This window comes from Podarcis melisellensis (genome assembly GCF_964234715.1).
Source record: "Podarcis melisellensis genome assembly, chromosome: 4".
Taxonomy (NCBI): Eukaryota; Metazoa; Chordata; class Lepidosauria; order Squamata; family Lacertidae; genus Podarcis; species Podarcis melisellensis.
The window spans coordinates 79,176,716-79,194,149 of record NC_138531.1 but is presented as its reverse complement, the minus strand read 5'-3'; positions in this window follow the sequence as shown (position 1 = coordinate 79,194,149).

The window sequence follows — 17,434 nt, the reverse complement described above, 5'->3', positions numbered from 1 at the left end:
GTTCTGATGCATCAGGTATCAGAAAATGCCGAATTAAAAGCACGACAAGGTCTGAAGCTAGAACATCTATTTGCTTACATGCTTCGGCAAAAGCTGTCTCATACTTGACAAGTGCCTGTGACTAATGGATATTTCACAAGCACCTCCTTGGGGCTGATCCAAGCTTGTACTAAGTGGTATAGTCCTCCCATGTGACAGCGGCCATTAAAAATCAATTTTAGGAAATCACTGGTATGAAAACCAGTGATTTCACATCCAGCCTGATGTTCCATACAAAGGACATTCTGTTTAAATTCTGAGGAAATGCCATCTTGCAGAAGGACTGTACCACATTAGGTTTTGCATGCCTCAACTAATGCTCCTTGCCACCAGAATTCCCTGCCTGTTTTTTGCACTGTTCCTCACCTCTGTGAGCACTTCCAAGTGACTTGTTCATTGAGTAAAACCATCCTGATTTTTTTGCAGGGAGATTGTAGTCAGTGCTGTCTATTTAATGAACACGCACTCTGACCTGTTTGTAGGGAAGCTAAATGATGCTGCATGAATACAGTGTTATACCACACTTTCCAATGCATTTCTTACATCACTTTCCTTATCACAATTTTTTCGATCTTTTGGGGAAGAAGGTTTGTTGTGCAAGACAGCTCGATCACCTGTAACTGTGACATCTGAATATGCCAGTATGTGATTGAATCTTACCCCAAAACAGAGACTGCCTGGAAGTGCCTTGTGTTATAGTCACTCCATTGATCTCCTTGCTGTTACAGAGTGCTAGAAACATGCAACAAGACTGCAAAAACAAAGGTCCCTTTAATCTTTTGGGATTAGCAAGCTTTTCCTTTATCCTTGTATTCACACCTTCCTTCGCAAACACTAAAAGAGTCTGAAGAAGTGTGCATGCACACAAAAGCTCATACCAATAACTAACTTAGTTGGTCTCTAAGGTGCTACTGGAAGGAATTTTTAATTAAAAAAAAAAATTGTTTGGACTAAAAGAATCATTTAAAGAATTCTCAGTAGAACACAACTGAGGACATTGAATCATTCTTTAACCACTAGGAAGAAGAACACTTCTGGATTCACCTGCTCTGCTTTCTGCCTTGTTTCCTTCAAGCACCAAAAGACACGGAAAACATGACAAAGGCACCAAACTGTTACCCTGGATGCCTCCCTTTTATTTAAACCTAATGCACCAATCTAGGGAAAGGCAGTGATGTTCTTCTATTACTCTGTAAAAAAAAATAGGGGGAAAAGTTTACAAGGCACACTAACAGTTTAATGGGACATTACGGCAATCACTTTCAAGCTTGAGGAGCCTAAGTGGATAGATCCCGTTCAAATTGCCAATCCTTTATTTGTTTATCTGACAATCTGGCTCTTTACAGTATTTGTCTGGGTGTATAGTTTTATGTGAAAGCTTTATACGATTGTCCATTTACCAAGAACACTTCTTCCTTAGACTTCCTGGGGCCCGTGAAGCTACATCAGGCTTTGGCCTAGTCCTGCCACTCTTCTGATGGGGCCTCCCATGCTCCCATAGATAAGTCCTCATCCTTCCAGGAGGTTGTGTACTGAAATGACTCAGATTGTAGCTTAAAGGCTCAGAACCTCACCTTGTTCCCAGTGGTACATAGATTGGTCATTTTAGATTCTTAGAGAGGAAGAACGTTATTGAGATGATAATATAGTGCTGCAAGGAGGGACACGGGTGGCGCTGTGGTCTAAACCATGGAGCCTCTTGGGCTTGCTCATCAGAAGGTTGGTGGCTTGAATCCCCACGACGGGGTGAGCTCCCGTTGCTCTGTCCCAGCTTCTGCCACTGGTGAAAGCACACTAGTGCAAGTAGATAAATAGTTGCCACTGTGGTGGGAAAGTGTTATAAGAATTTTAAGGTCATGTGTGTGTGTGTGTGTGTGTGTAATGTTCATAACTGCATATATAAACCACACGTCTGTAACCCCACAGAAAAAGTCCTGAAACCATTTTGTCCCTCCCAAATTGACCTCAAATATTTCTCTGCAAGGTCGAAGGAAAATGGAAAAGCCTCTCCATTGTCTTTTTGTTCACAAATCCTGTCTTAAGGTTATATGTGTGTGTGTGAATAGGGTGAGCCTGTGACCTGGCTCAGGAACTAAGTATTTATCATTACAAAAGACTGGCCAGGCTCCCCAGGTAATCCATTCAAGTGACCATTAACAAGTAACCTGCCAGACAGGAGATAAACAACACACTCAGATTTCTGTTGTAGACCGCCTTTTCTGTGATGTATGTATGATGTTTCTGGGGGGTGGTCTTGGACTCCAGGGCGGGCAATTTAAAATGTCTATATATGGGCGGGCACACCTTTGTTCTGGGTCCTCCTCCTGTGTGTGAGGGGAGCACCCTGTTGCAACAGCTTTAATAAAGATCAGGCTTACTAGCTGCTTTGCTTCTCAATATTCTTTGGTTGGCCTCTGTTATTTTCCCCTACCGATAAGGAACCCACTTAAGGACTCTATAGGGGCTCTTGGATACCCCATAAGGGAAGAAGGGGAGATTTTGTTTACAACAAAGGTAAATGGTGTTTTTGTGCTCTCTGGCTTTGTCATGGTGTCCCGTTGTGCCAGAAGCGGTTTAGTCATGCTGGCCACATGACCTGGAAAGCTCTCTGTGGACAAACACCAGCTCCCTTGGCCTGAAAGTGAGTTGAGCACTGCAGCCAATATTCACCTTTGACTGGACTTAACCATCCAGGAGCCCTTTACCTTTTTATATATAGTGCTGCAAACACTCCAATTTCAGAGTGGCAAGAGACTGCAGGGATGCCTGTGCACCTTGGGAAGAAGGTCAATAGAGACTGCGGTGTTTTGGGATATATGGTTTTATTTACACACATATACAAGGGGAGCATATGATAGAAGGGCTCACAGCATTATTACTCCTACCAGTCTTGCTTCCCATTGGGTTTCCAGAGGGATCCCCAAAGCCAGAGCTTTGGATCTAGCACAGACCGAGACATGTCTCTGTGTCTCCAGTGTCTGATCCAGCTACATCTCCCATACAAAAACCACTAACTCTATAGTTCTTCTGCTTGCAAGATGATGTCATGTTCAGCCTGGTGAGTGGGTGGAGAAATGTTAAGGGATGTGATTAAGGGGTTAATTTCATTGGAGAGGAAAGAGCTGATTCATTCTGACTTATTCCTGAGATGCACCTGGGAGTCTTCCTTATCAGTATTACTGGAAAGATTAGGCATGTAACTTTGTGTATAAAAGGGCTCAGATAATCGGATGGGTTGTGGGTCATTTGTTGTTATCTAGAAGAAGCAGATCATTGTGGGACTGTGAGGTTACCTGGACACTCAACTGAGAAGAAGCTCATCTGAGGAGACTCAGAGATTTGCCAGACTCCAGGATTCAGAGAACTCTAAGCCATTGCAAGGCTCTGTGCCGATTGTCTTAGACAATCAAGTGTGATTTGTACTTTGAAGTACATAAACCCCTCCAGGACACCAGAGGGAGAAAAGCCTTCCGGTGTCTACACAGTGTGTGTGTGTGTGTGTTGTTGTTGTTGTTGTTTCCTCCTCCTCCTCCTCCTTCTTCTTCTTCTTCTTCTTCTTCTTCTTCTTCTTCTTCTTCATCTTCATCTTTTATTAAAGTTTTCTTGGTTTACACAGGTATGTGCAATGTCTCTTTTTTCAAGTTACATTTTCCATAGGTCAGTTTCATTTGTTGAGACATTAGGGTTACATTAGGAAGAAAAAGGGGAGAAGAGGTGGAGGGGGTCATGCTGGGTGGGGGTGGGGTCGGGAGTCGATATTTCTATTTTGCTTAATGTATGTGTGGGTTTTTGTGGCAGCGACGTTTGTGCAGGTTCTCTTTGCTATTTGCTTGTGTTCTTTTGGTGGTGAGAGAAATTGTGGTTGGCCTAGGATGCAGTTGCTTGTTTGTGACTGGCTGTGTTTAACTTTGTTTTCGTGTGTGAGTGGGGTGAGTGGGTGTTTTGGATCAGGTTAGCCATATTGATTTGTATGCTGTTGGTGGATTATTGTCATTGTCTTGTTGAGCTGTGTATGTGATAAAGGGGAGCCATACCGGGGTAAAGGCGTCTTCTTCTGTTTGTCCCCGTGTCAGTTTCAGTTTATCGGTTAATTTTTCTAGTAGGGCTGTTTCCCATACTATTTGGTACCATTGGTCCATGCTTAGTATAGTGTGTGTTTTTATGTGTGCCAAGTGGAACAACTCTGCTTCAAACAACAATTGTTGTGCGTTGGTGAGTTTAACAGCTTTAATGAAGTTTCTGTGGCACACAGACATACAGAGCAAGAGTTATAGATGTCAAAGATAAACACACACACCCCAACAAGAGAAACTTACGCCCTTCTGGAGAGCACCATCCTTTAGTGGCCAACCCTTGGTTATCCAGATGGAGGTAATTAACTTGACAAAGAGCCTAATCTGACCAGTTCAGCAGTTTCTTCTCCTAAAGGCCAACCAATCAGAGAGTTGTAGAGTTGGAAGGGATCCCAAGGGCCATCTAGTCCAACCCCCTGCAATGCAGAAATCATGGCTGAAGAACCCTTGACAGATGGCCATCCATGCTCTGTTTTAAGATATGAGTTGAAGGAGAGTCCTATAAAAATAGGGGACATGGGTGGCGCTGTGGGTTAAACCACAGAGCCTAGGGCTCGCTGATCAGAAGGTCGGTGGTTCGAATCCCTGCAATGGGGTGAGCTCCCATTGCTTGGTCCCTGCTCCTACCGCCCTAGCAGTTTGAAAGCACGTCAAAATGCAAGTAGATAAATAGGTACCACTCCAGCGGGAAGGTAAACAGCATTTCCGTGCACTGCTCTGGTTTCGCTAGAAGCGGCTTAGTCCTGCTGGCCACATGACCTGGAAGCTGTATGCTGGCTCCTGAAGCCAGTAAACTGAGATAAGCACCACAACCCCAGAGTTGTCCGCGACTGGACCTAATGGTGAGGGGTCCCTTTACCTTTTACCTATAACAATATATTACTTCACTGACTTCAAAGACTTGTAAGCCAGCCCTGCTGCATTTGGAGACTGTCCTGCTCTGTCTGCTGAGTGGGGCCCTGGGCAACTACCCCAAAGTCGTACTATGGTGGCGCCATTCCTTTCCTAGTTAGCTTCTTACCCCTGCTAAACAATTCCTTCCTCTTCAGAGCTGCCAGTCCTTCCAATCATCCCACCTCCATTTAAGACCATCCCACGGAGGGTGTGGGGCCTGGTGCAAATCACATGGTTCAGCCCACCACAGCGGCATAGCAGGGTGGGGTGGGGGACACAGGGGCGGTTGCCCCGGGTGCAAAATTGTTAGGGGCACGGAACTTCAACAGCCGGTGCTGCCTCCAAACAGCTTCCATCAATGGGCTCTGTTGAAAACAGCTTCTCCATGCAAACCAGGAAGTGGCCTCTCCAGACAACAGAACAAGTCTTCCTTTCTTATCTCTGTGGCTACGATCTCAGCAGTTCACCAGTCAAGTAGCATGCATGAAAAGGCATATACTAGTATAAGTGTATGTATAAATGTGTATGTTAGTGAAAATAACCTTAAAATGCATTATATAAGAGGAAATTGCTTTGCAAAAAACGCCAACATCAATAGGTGGTGCATTCTGGGCAAAATTGCATGTGGTGTTGTTGTATTCATTATCCAGGGTTTCAGACAGGAATTTCTCTCAGCTGTACCTGGAGATGCCCGGGACTGAGCTTGAGACCTTCTAGATGCAGAGCCTGTGCTCTGGCACTGAGCTATGGCCTTTCCCCTAAATGCAGAGTAACTTTTCACAATCTCCTATGCAGTGGTACCTCGGGTCAAGAACTTAATTCGTTCTGGAGGTCCGTTCTTAACCTGAAACTGTTCATAACCTGAAGTACCACTTTAGCTAATGGGGCCTCCCGCTGCCGGAGCACGATTTCTGTTCTCATCCTGAAGCAAAGTTCTTAACCCAAGGTGATATTTCTTGGTTAGCGGAGTCTGTAACCTGAAGCATATGTAACCTGAAGCGTATGTAACATGAGGTACCACTGGACTCATATGCACACACACAACTGGTTACAGTTTGTAATCCTGTCCAAAACCTATTTCTTTCCATCAGTTACTATAGTTGACTGATCTGAACTCACTGGACCCCAGAAGTCCTTTCTCTCTTGCTGCAATCCAATATCCCTCGTGCGCAATACATATCTGTCATTTTCTTGCCTTTATCTCACCTTCAAAATCGGCAAGACGGCTCTGTTTTCACATGGTTATTGATTATTAACCAGCTTTGTGAATAGTTACATTTCTTCCTGATACAGTATACCACTGCAGGGACTTTAGGGGTGGGGAGGGAAGGAAATCAACTGCTAGGAAAGTTCTCTTTCTCCTTTATCTTTTCTCCCTCCTACCCTTTGGGAAGTGCTGTCCTGCCCACATTGTCCTGAAGCGAAAGGGGGAAAATGAAACCATAGGAATATTTTTAAGCATTACTGAAACAGAAGCCTGGCTGCAAACACGGCTAATACCGGTATGTTACTAGCTCTTTCGGCCTTAGTGCCAACGCTGTTCTCCTCCAGCCTTGCACTATCAATCAGTCGTGCCTTGATTTATTTCCAGATAAGTCAATATTTATTTACTTCATTTACCTCCCACCGCCAAGGAGCTCAAGGCAGCATGCATGGCTGTCTTACCCCCTGTTTTATCCTCACAACAGCCCCATGAGGTAGGTTAGGCTGAGAGTCAGTGACTGGCCCAAGGTCACCCAGTGCGTTTCTGGAATGAGCAGGGATTTGAACCCTGAACTCCCAGATCCTAGTCCAACACCCTAATTATTAATTAAGTAATTAAATTCGTACAACACCCTTCAGACATAGAGCTCAGGGCAGTTTACCTTCCCGCCAGAGCGGTACCTATTTATCTACTTGCACTTGGACGTGCTTTCAAACTGCTAGGTTGGCAGGAGCAGGGACCGAGCAACGGGAGCTCACACCATCGCAGGGATTGCCGACCTTCTGATCGGCAAGCCCTAGGCTCTGTGGTTTAGACCACAGTGCCACCCGTGTCCTTGGGCGGTATAGGAAATAAATAAATAAATAAATAAATAAATAAATAAATGAGTGTGCTCACCTTCAGGTCTGGAATTTCCACAGGGACAGGGATTCTTGTGATGATCTCTACTCATAAGCTTAAAAGCTCAGTGGGTAGGCAGGGAAACTTGTTAAGACTTCACAACTCCTGTAATGAACGTGGGTTCCTTGACCCTTGCTCCTCCTAGACCAAACTAACCCCTGTTAACCCCTTGCCCTAGAAGAGCCCCTGAGCCGCATTTGGCTCTTTCCACGCCACCCAGTCTGTACCATTAAACTGCTTTAACAAAGTATCATTTCTGTACTTATAAGGAAGGGCGCCTGCAGTCATGTTTTGAGCAGAAGTCAAGAAACTTGGGAAGTCCAAGAAACCAAGTGTTCAGCGCAGTTTTGAAAGATTCTGTCCACCATCTTGATTCAAAATGGTGTCCAGCTGTATCCAAACATAGACAAATACCTGCTCCTGGATGTCAGGAACCATCATGCAAAATTTGGTTATGATGTCTTAGAAAGTGTCGAAACGCACAGCAATTAGTGAGCAGCTTCCCAAAATATATGGTGGATTAAAACGATGTGGGGATTAGTGGATTTACATAATTATTTTTATATGTTGAGTGTTGTACGCGGCTTAGAAATTTTTCTTTGCTATTATAATGGTATAATTAATATTATAAATCATTAATATGTTTAAATAAATACATAAATAAATTGATTGGGGACACGGTTGACATATCTGCCTAAGATGGTAGAAAGCAAACCTGACCTACTCTGCATCTACTCTTGACAGTCATCACTTCCTGTTGCAGTCATCAAGCGACACATTTGTAAGATGGCCTTTGGTGGGCTTCTCCCTTGCATTTTTGAAAGCCAGTGTGGTGTAGTGGTTAAGAATGATAGACTCGTAATCTGGTGAACCGGGTTCGCGTCTCCGCTCCTCCACATGCAGCTGCTGGGTGACCTTGGGCCAGTCACACTTCTCTGAAGTCTCTCAGCCCCACTCACCTCACAGAGTGTTTGTTGTGGGGGAGGAAGGGAAAGGAGAATGTTAGCTGCTTTGAGACTCCTTAGGGTAGTGATAAAGTGGGATATCAAATCCAAAACCCTCCTCCTCTTCTTCTTGAAATGCTTTGGAAAAATCTGTATTCTGAAGAAAGATATAGTGAGAAGAGGCAGCACAAACTGCTGCTGTGAAGTAGCAGCTATTTCTACAACTTCTACAGAAGACCGTGTCATTTTGATTTACCCAGTGCCTGGATACTGGGCTTAAACACACACACACAAGCTTTTTCTTCCTAACAGCTTCTGTTGCTCTTAGCTGGCTTAACATTCCCTTATCACCTGTTCATACAGGCAGAATTAAAGAGAATTAGCTGTAAATCATATTAAATTCATGTACTTTTAAAGGAAACTGTTTGTTCTACTAAGAAATGCTCATTAGAGAGAGTGGCTTACATCAGGACACCAGCTAATGGTTCTCCCTGGAGAGGAATCAATTTGCACTGCTTTTTATTGCCTTCCCTCTGTTTGTCCGGCTTGGCTTGGTGTGATAGTTGTTGTTGCCGCAAATGTGTCACCGTCAGCTCTGGGTGGATTTACCATTCGGAGAGAACAGCTCAAGTGAAAGTGACTTGGGCTTTTATGGAGTAAGCGGTGTTTACAGGAACTTCACTGCCACCATCACCTGTTGTTTACAATGTATAGGGCAGATGTACCACAGCAATTGGTTGCCCTCATAATGGGAAGCCGGCCCTACCATTGGAAACACATGACAAGTGCATTTTGTCCCCAAGAGCTTATTTGGTATTATAAAAAAAGAGGATTTTATGTGGCCATGTTCTCTGTAATGGTAGCAGACTGTCCCAGTCCTGTAGAACTCAGAAGCAAAATGGTTGCCCCACAAATGGTTTATACCAGTAGTTTCCAAGTGTTGTGGGGCTGTTACCCCCTTGGTTCCAAAAATGCACTTCCAGTGCCCTCTTCCACCAGGGCTTTGGCTGATTCATATTCTACAGCCTTTTACATGTGTCTTTGGAAAGGGTTTAGGGTATTGTTTTGCTGTTTTGTTTTACTGCTTTACTTGGTTTTATCCTGTATTTTATTCTGTGAACCGCCCTGCTATCTTATGACCAAGGGTGGTATATAAATAAAATAAGATAATAAAAACAGAACAGCAGATTGCATGACCAGCTAAGGAAGATAATAACAGAATGAAATTTAAAACACTAAGAAATAATTGCACATTTCATTAAATTCCAATTAAAACTATTTTGTTTAATTAATTCAACAAAAGGGATGAACTTGATCCAGTGACATGAGCATTTCAAAAACTGATAGTCATTTACACCTTCACTGTCTTCCTGTTGCCTTTTAACACCCTGCTAAGTAAGGGACGCGGGTGGCGCTGTGGGTTAAACCACAGAGCCTAGGACTTGCTGATCATAAGGTCAGCAGTTCGAATCCCTGCTACAGGGTGCGCTCCCGTTGCTCAGTCCCAGCTCCTGCCAACCTAGCAGTTCGAAAGCATGTCAAAGTACAAGTAGATAAATAGGTACTGCTCTGGCGGGAAGGTAAACGGCGTTTCCGTGCGCTGCTCTTGTTTGCCAGAAGCAGCTTAGTCATGCTGGCCACATAACCCAGAAGCTGTACACCGGCTCCCTCGGCCAATAAAGCGAGATGAGCGCCACAACTCGAGAGTCGGCCACGACTGGACCTAATGGTCAGGGGTCCCTTTACCTTTTAAGTAATCCTACTGCTCCCCGGGGGGGGGGGTATGCCCATTTTGGGAATCACTGTTTTATATTTAATGAGTGACTTTCACCATCATTTAAACCTTCCACTGTGTCAATACAGTAATGTGGAATGTAACATAAGCAGTCAAGTACATTTCCTGTTTGACTAGAGTGGGCACGCAGGGGAATGTTGAACTTCCTGTTAGACTTGGTCTGGACTCTGGAGCATCCTTCCTTTGCATGTGACCAGGTAGGTGGGTGTGACCCTTCCAGACCCTACAATAGGTCCAGTCACGCAGCCACCTTCCTCTTTTGATGCCTTTTCTTCTCTTGGACTGCCCTGCTGGCTCTCAGCCAGCAGCATGTGGGCTGAGTTCCCATATGAGATGAACTCAAACCCTCTTCTATAACTCTAAGCTAAAGCCTACCTTCAGGGATCCAACTGTGAACTGAATGTGAGTAAACTTCTTATTACTTTCAACAGAAGACTGTTGTGTCTTTATTCTTTTAGGAGGGAATCAAAGGGGTCTTACAAGGAACAATAGAACTTAAGAGATTCTAAAGAATCTGCAACTAGCTGCCTGCTGTGTAAAGAGGGGAATGTACTCTGCTGTATGAATAAATTCACTAGCATGAGTTAGGAAGGATAATATTTAATCACTATATCCTCTCCTGCTACCCACAACATTCCCACAAAGAAAACCAATCCCAAAAACCCAGGCTGAAATTTTCTTGGAGGAATCAGGTGGTGCTAGCACCCAGGGAGCAACACCAACCCTGTTAAGGTAGGAAGCTGTTGCTTCTACTCCTGTTTGATCTCCCAACCTGAGGCAGGAGAACTCATACTGTATTTTAGATATCCCTAAGATCCCAAGGGTCCGTATAGTTAAACCTATACTTTTCCCAGTAGTGATATATGAAAAACTGAGAGAAACAGAACTAGACATGTTCATCCATCCCTACTCATGAGACAAGTATCCCAACCATGGGAATATGAGTGATGAGCTCTGGTCTACAAAATAGGCTCGATGGCCTGGTTATTGGTTACATTAAATGGTATCTTAGAGATAATAGTTGGGATTTAGATTTTAGATCATATTTTGGAAAGTCGTTCTCTGTTGATGGAAAACTTAAAGCCAGGATGGGGGGGTCATTGATGAGCTAAAGAAAAAGCTATAGCATCTATCTCATTCCTGTTAATAGAATGCATTTTCACTGTCCTTACTATAATTGTTTTACCGCCCTTTATGTTTATTTATCCATAAGGGCTGCTGTTAAATGGCTTGGGAGGGCAATTGCCTAATGGCTCGATATTGAATCAAATGCTCAGTGGCCTTTGGATGATATTGAGAGTATGGGAGGCCCAAATGGGTTCTTGAAGGAAGCTTTTGCCCAGCAAAATTGATCTGCTGGGTTTTTCATCCCAAGGATATAGACCTACCTTTAAGGGAAGAACTCAACTTCCTCCTGTTTTCACACTCCGTGAGATAAATTCTGCTGTTTTGTTTCCCACGGTGAAAAAGCAGCATACAATTTAAAAAACAACAACACCTAAAATCATATTAGGTTTGTTAGGGGTGCTACAGTTCCTAGGATTATTTGGGGGAAGGCATGGACACGGGTGTCGCTGTGGGTTAAACCACAGAGCCTAGGACTTGCCGATCAGAAGGTCGGCGGTTCGAATCCCCGCGATGGAGTGAGCTTCCGTTGCTCTGTCCCTGCTCCTGCCAACCTAGCAGTTTGAAAGCACGTCAAAGTGCAAGTAGATAAATAGGTACCGCTCCGACAGGAAGGTAAACGGCGTTTCCGTGCACTGCTCTGGTTCGCCAGAAGTGGCTTAGTCATGCTGGCCACATGACCAGCTGTACGCCGGCTCCCTCGGCCAATAAAGCGAGATGAGCGCTGCAACCCCAGAGTTGGTCACGACTGGAACTAATGGTCAGGGGTCCCTTTACCTTTACCTTTATGTGCTGTAAATATGCTTCAAATTTATGGTGCATATGCAACCATAGCCATCATAACTAGTAGCTATGTATAGCTTCATCCTCCATTAATCTCTCCAATCCTATTTTAAAGCCATCCAAGTTGGTGGCCAACTATGGAGCAAATTCCATAGTTTAACTATGGACTGCACAAACACATTTACCTGTCCTGAATCTTCCAACATTCAGTTTCATTGGATGCCCATGAGTTCTAGCATTCTGAGAAAGGGAGAAGAAACTTTTCTCTATCCACTTTCTCTTCTCCATGCTGTGCATAATTTTATAAACTTCTGTCATGTCACCTCCTACATGCCTTTTCTGTAAACTAAGAAGTCCACCATACTGCGTGGCACAGTCTCTTTGATCATTTTGGTTGTCCTTTTCCAACAGTATCTTAAGAATCCCAGGAAGGAGCAAATTTGGTGCAAACTCCTCTCTGAGAGGCAGCACATTCATGTGGCCATAGACCAGGGATCTTCCATGAGCCTGGTTCTCCGCCTGAAAAGCAAGATGAGCACCGCACCCCATAGTCGCCTTTGACTGGACTTAACTATCCAGGGGTCCTATGCAAAAGACTTTCTATGTGGGACAAGAAGCTACAGTTAGAACTGGATATGGAACAACTGATCGGTTCAAAATTGGAAAAGGAGTACGACAAGGCTGTATATTGTCTCCCTAGTTATTTAACTTATATGCAGAATTCATCATGTGAAAGGCTGGCCTGGATGAATCCCTAGCCGGAATTAAGATTGCCGGAAGAAATATCAACAACCTCAGATATGCAGATGACACAACCTTGATGGCAGAAAGTGAGGAGTAATTAAAGAACCTTTTAATGAGGGTGAAAGAGGAGAGCGCAAAATATGGTCTGAAGCTCAACATCAAAAAAACTAAGATCATGGCCACTGGTCCCATCACCTGCTGGCAAATAGAAGGGGAAGAAATTGAGGCAGTGAGAGATTTTACTTTCTTGGGTTCCATGATCACTGCAGATGGTGACAGAAGCCACAAAATTAAAAGACGCCTGCTTCTTGGGAGAAAAGCAATGACAAACCTAGACAGCATCTTAAAAAGCAGAGACATCACCTTGCCAACAAAGGTCCGTATAGTGAAAGCTATGGTTTTCGCAGTAGTGATGTATGGAAGTGAGAGTTGGACCATAAAGAAGGCTGATTGCCGAAGAATTGATGCTTTTGAATTATGGTGTTGGAGGAGATTCTTGAGAGTCCCGTAGACTGAAAGAAGATCAAATCTATCCATTCTTAAGGAAATCAGCCCTGAGTGCTCACACTGGAAGGACAGATCCTGAAACCGAGGTTCCAGTACTTTGGCCACCTCATGAGAAGAGAGGACTCCCTGGAAAAGACCCTGATGTTGGGAAAGATTGAGGGCACTAGGAGAAGGGGACAACAGAGGACGAGATGGTTGGACAGTGTTCTCGAAGCTACCAGCATGAGTTTGACCAAACTGCGGGAGGCAGTGGAAGACAGGAGTGCCTGGAATGCTCTGGTCCATGGGGTCACGAAGAGTCAGACACGACTAAACGACTAAGCAACAACAATAGTAAAGGTAAAGGTAAATGTACCCCTGCCCGTACGGGCCAGTCTTGCCAGACTCTAGGGTTGTGCACTCATCTCACTCTATGGGCCGGGAGTCAGCGCTGCCCACAGACACTTCCGGGTCACGTGGCCAGCGTGACAAAGCTGCTCTGGCGAGCCAGCACCAGCACAGCACACGGAATGTCATTTACCTTCCCGCTGGTAAGCGGTCCCTATTTATCTACTTGCACCCGGGGGTGCTTTCGAACTGCTAGGTTGGCAGGCCCTGGGACTGAAAGATGGGAGCGCACCCTGTCGCGGGGATTTGAACTGCCGACCATGCGATCGGCAAGTCCTAGCGCTGAGGTTTTACCCACAGCGCCACCCATGACTAAACGACTAAACAACAACAATACATATATGCAATTATATTATGGAGCTGGACAGTGTCCTCCAACCCCCACTGCCGGTATGTTTATAAAGCATGCTTTTGGGCAAGTGAGGTCTTGCTCCACCTACTATTGACCTCCCAGCCTTCCACCTTGCCAGTCCCAATGGGGATCGGCCTCTACTGGATGACCAGACCACTGCCAGCCAAACTAGGATAGAACTTTAGGCCAAAGCATTTCAGCAGCATCTGTTCACACCATCGGTAAATGGCAGAAGTGTTGAGTCATCAAGTGATGCGGCATGAGTGTGTGAACTGTGCTTTGAACAGTGGGAGAAGTTAAGGATCATTGGCCAGGTGCAGAATAACAAATAAAAGGGACTGTATGAGAGGTGTGGGAGAAGAGCAATCTGCTCATTGTTTTCTCTCTCCTGCCCCTATGTGTATTTCCTCCTAGGTTCTTCAGTTTGGCCAAAGTTACTCCCTTCATTTCTCCTCTTCTGGGTGCCAGAAGAAACCAGATGCAATGTGGGAACCCGTGAAGCAACGAGATGGGTTTAATTTTCGAGGGAAAGCTGCAATTAGGCAAAGAGTGCAAAGTCAATACGAGTAGTGCATGAGCGAGAGCGTGCAAGCGAGCGAGAGACCAGGGAAGGGAAATGATCTTTGTCCTTTGGGCAGCTTTCCGCCCCCTCATAGCCGCGTCGCCAAGTCAACCAGTCCCAGCTGGGAAGGAGCCGATTACTCATCTCCAGGGGTCAACCTCTTTCAGGCTACCAAACTAGCCCTGGGCTAATCAATGGTTCTCAAGCTAGATGCACAACCACATCCATTATACAATGAGCTCATTCACAGATCCTACAACACATGGATGGTGGGGGGTGGGGGGGAGAAGTAACCTATTGGTCAAATCTTTACCCTGTTGTGCATTTTATCTCTCTCTCTGCCAGGTGGCTTTTTCACCTGAGAAAGAACACACACCTCATAGATACCTGTGCAAAGATATCACCTGGACAGAGAGATTTGTGCACAATAAATAGTGGTACATTTGTGTGTACTCAGACATAGGCAAGGGTCCATGAGATGGGTCTGAGTAGGCACAAATGTGCCACTATTTCTTGCACATCTCCCTGTCCAGGTGATGATGCCTTTACATGTTGATATGTAGCAGCAGTTTACAGTCGATTCACCTTGCACGCAGCATCAGGCTGTCAGAAAGCTCCTTTCCAGTGGTGATGGTGTATATGGGGAAAGGGAAAGTTGGAAGGTTCCCTGTTGTGTTCTGCAGTTCCCCTGAGTGCATTGCACAGAGAAAGCATGTCAGTGCCACCACTGCTATGGGCATGAAAACACAGGCGCGAAACCACTACATATTTTTCAGATGTTACTTTCCCCAGGTACTGTGGCTTTGAGCAAAGCCTTCCTATGCCCTGCACGTAAGGTGAATAATATTTCTAAACCATCCCTTAGAGCAGAGTTCAGATAAGTGGAGTCTACTCTTTTCTTTCCTCTAGTGGGCCACCACATGGAACCAGATGCCAAATAGTGGCTCAAGACATGGAACCCGTTGCCTACTGTGCTCCATGAGCTATGGCTATACTGGGATGTCTTACATAACAGAAGTACAAATTAATATCTAAGTTGCTGCAGATTGTTGATTCAAAGTGCCTAATTCAGGTAGAGTGAGCATTTCTGCAGATGCTGTTGTTAAACAACAGGGAATTAGACACTCTTTCTGATCTACTGCAAATCGTTCTGTGATCTACCAGTAGACATGGGTCAATCTTCTGCCCACCACTGCTCTAGTAAAGTATGTGCATTAGGCACATGCCCCCTTAAGAAAAACGCCATCCATGCTTGTACTCAAAGTCACTACAGGGAAATTGAGGGCAAGTTAAGCAAAACAAGGTTGAGAGTGAATTTGAAAATCCTCACCCTGCGCCAGGGGGAATTGAAGGCAGGCAGAGCTGGATGGGTCAGGTGGGGGGGGGACCCCAGGGACCACGGCTCTTCCCCCTCCCCAAAAGTGTCCTATTCCAAGAACAAGCTCTCATTATTTGTATGGAAGTAGTAAATTAAGGAGGCTGTTTTTTCAAAGGATCCTAATGTGGGACAAATCAGCCCAAATGGGTTCCTAAAGGAAGCTTCTGCCCAGCAAAATGGATCTGGTGGGTTTTTAATCCCAAGGATATAGGCGTACTTTTACGAGAAGACTCTCAACTTCCATCTATTTTCACACTCAGTGAGACAAATTCTGTTGTTTTGAGTTGTTTGTTTCAAAGATTTCTATCCCACAGTGAAATTTTTCCAGACGTTAACAAAAAAACATCTAAAATCAGATTAAAATCTGACCTTCATCCTTGCTTTCATATTTCTTGCATTGTGTTTTTATACCAAAAACCTGTAGGTAGGGCTCAAATCACCTTTTGGTTGATATAGTATTATTAGGTACTCTAGTAGTAATAACACTCAGGGCACAATCTAGCCAAAAATTAAGCACATTTAGTATTTTATGAAAGATTTAACCATGTGCTTAACTTTGCCATTGAAATCCACGGGCTTTAAAATGCCAAATATTGGTTGAATTATCCCCTTATTATTTAAGTACCAGGCTTTTTCTTTGCTTGAATATTGAGAGTGCTGCACAAATAACACCACTGTGATCCTGTAAGCAGCCTGTAAACTAGGCCAGGGTTGTTATGCCCATTTTGCAGTTGCCAGAAAGGAAGTGATGAGGCTGAGAGAAAACATTTCCTTTTCAGGCAGCATACAGCCCAGTCCTATGCACAATACAGAGGTTACCCGCCCCCCTCAGTAACTATGCATATGATTGCAGAGGGGAGACTGAGCCAAGGCAGAAATCTCTACTGAGACACACAAATTGATTTACTATTAAACCAATCATAAAAATAATAAATAACAATGAATAAGAGAGGTTAGCCCAAGGGCAACACGTTTTTAGGATGGAGACTGGACAGCCCGAATGACCACCCTCCTCCAAAATAATATAATAAATGAAATCAATTTTGGATCATTTTACAAACAGATGATTTGCTAGCCTTTAATGTTATCCAAGATGACAGCAAGCTGCTGTATATAGCAGCAACAACAATAAATACGCAAATATTTGTTAAGCATGTAAGCAAGGAATTGGAGGAGAGCTGGGAGCATGAAGAGTTTTAGGAAGTGTTTCTTTTCTGTTTGCACGCTGAGCCTCCTTGCTGCAGGAACTGAGAAAGTTGATAAGCGACTGGTGGCCTTTTCTAATCTCTGGCTGATAGAATTCACCCAGGTCGACAGGTTTCCCAGGTTGGAGGTTTAAAAAATCCAACAATCCTGGACACTTGTTGATTGAGCTTAAACAAACGTGCGGGAAAGCGGGGCCTGGCCACCTGCCCTGTTCTCCACGACGTGGAGGACGGTCCCCCATACCTTTAAGCCCTCCCTCCCCAAACACTCTCCCAGGTGCTTTCTTGACCACACAGCAGCCGAGCTGTTAAAGGCCAGCCCTTCGAAACGGCTCCACTGGACTCTGCCCAGCGCAGTGTGTGGACTCGTCAACTTGCAGCGCAAAAGGCGTCCGGGAAGCACTCAGCACAGTGAGGGCGCGCTTTGCAACCGATTTCAACGGGATGTGGTTTGTGCAATAAGCGATTGGCCATGGCAAGAGACAACGGCCCTTTTTCTTTCACTCATATACCCACGCAAGCCAGGATGGCAGATCCGGATT